Here is a 391-nt window from a genome sequence, read left to right on the forward strand (position 1 = left end):
TGGATTGGGACCGTGTCGTCTTCTCTGCTGAGAAAAAGTTCAATCTGGATGGTCCAGACGGCATACAGTACTACTGGCACGACCTATGCTGCGAGAAGGAGACCTATTTCAGCCGCCAAAACGGTGGAGGCTCTGTCATGATCTGGGGCGGGTTTTCCTCGAAAGGAAAAACCGATTTGGCTTTCCTAATAGGCCGCCAAAAATCATTTCACTACCAGGAAACACTAGCTAACGACTTGATACGGTTTGGTGAAGCGTTCCACAACGGGGACTACATATCTCAGCACGACAACGCCAGTATACACGCTTCCAAAAGCACGAAAGCCTTTCTCGGAGCTCCGAAATTGAGGTAATGGACTGGCCGGCCCTATCCCCGGACCTAAATCCGATA

The sequence above is a fragment of the Plasmopara halstedii genome, assembly GCF_900000015.1.
Source record: "Plasmopara halstedii genome assembly, contig: Scaffold_179, whole genome shotgun sequence".
Lineage (NCBI taxonomy): Eukaryota > Oomycota > Peronosporomycetes > Peronosporales > Peronosporaceae > Plasmopara > Plasmopara halstedii.